This window comes from Limulus polyphemus, unplaced genomic scaffold (genome assembly GCF_000517525.1).
Source record: "Limulus polyphemus unplaced genomic scaffold, Limulus_polyphemus-2.1.2 Scaffold997, whole genome shotgun sequence".
In the NCBI taxonomy this organism is placed as follows: domain Eukaryota; kingdom Metazoa; phylum Arthropoda; class Merostomata; order Xiphosura; family Limulidae; genus Limulus; species Limulus polyphemus.
Genome location: NW_013666607.1, coordinates 262,863 through 264,324, shown reverse-complemented (window position 1 = coordinate 264,324; position 1,462 = coordinate 262,863).

The following is a 1,462-nucleotide window of genomic DNA, read 5'->3' as shown; positions in this document are numbered from 1 at the left end:
TATGTCATATGGGCCTTCCCATGGAGAAGACAACTTAGGAGACTTCCCTTTGGTCTTCCTGGGATTATACAACCACACCTTGTCTCCTGGTACAAAGCTGACTTTAGAAGATCTCTTATCATAACATAGCTTCATGGAATCAGCAGATGTTTTCAACTTTGAGCGCATTTGATGATGAATATCACCCATCCTTTCTGATAACACTTTCACGAACTCTGGCACATTTTCAGGCAACTCTTTGTAAGGTGGGCGTCCTGTTATCATGTCCACTGGCAACCGAAGTTCCCGAACATACATCAGCTTTGCTGGAATGTATCCAGTGGCTTCATGCTCTGCTGTTCTAAACGCCATCAACAGTGGAGGGAGTAAGACATCCCAGCCATTTTGGCGGCTATTACAAAACTTTGCCAATTCCTGTCCCAGTGTCCAATTGTACTTTTCTACCATCCCATTAGACTGTGGGTGAAGTGGCGTTGTCCTGGTCTTTCGGATGCCAAACAATTTGCAACATTCATGGAACACAGCTGATTCAAAGTTACGGCCTTGATCAGAATGCAGTTCGTATGGCATACCAAATCTGAAGAAGAAATCACTAATAGCCGAAGCTATAGTTGTAGCTTTCTGATTTGGTATTGCATATGCCTCAGGCCACTTGGTGAAATAATCCATCACCACACAAATGTACCTGTTTCCAGCACGAGTTTGAAGCAAAGGACCAGCAATGTCAACGGCCACTCTTTCCATTGGTGCGCCAACATGATATAACTTCATTGGAGCACGTACCTTATGCTTGGGTCCCCTTTTAGCACAACATGTACTGCATGTCCTGCACAATTCTTCCACATTTTGCCTCATACCTATCCAGGAAAATCTCTGTCGTAGGTTATTCAATGTCTTCTTAACTCCGAGATGTCTTCCTGTTAAACTCTCGTGGAATTGACGCAGCACAACTTCCCGTAATTTTCTCTGTATAACTGTTTGCCAGGTCGTCACTTTCCCATCTCCGGAGAAGAATTCCATCTTCACGCTTCAACTGGTCCCATTGTGCCCAATAGTTCTTTGTCACAGGGCTTAGACTAGACACCTTCTCCCAAGCAGGGCACAAAACACTTGCTTGTAGAAAATCAATTATTGGCTTCAAGTCTTGGTCTTTCTCCTGTTCTGCTTTAATATCTATACTTGGTTACACTTCACCATCATCAACTCCTTCAGTCACTTTGACTTGAGCTTGATGGCACCTGGGTAGTTCAACCTCTCTTTTGCAGCAATGTCTGCAGTCATTTTTGCAGGGTCTTTGGCTCAGCCCGTCGGCATTTCCATGAGATTTTCCTTCTCTGTATTCAATATCATAATTATACTGGTCTATTTTTCCGATCCAACGTGCCAGTTGTCACTCTTGGTTCTTTAATGATCTTAACCAACATAATGCAGCATGGTCTGTCCTGATGGTAAACCTGGCGCC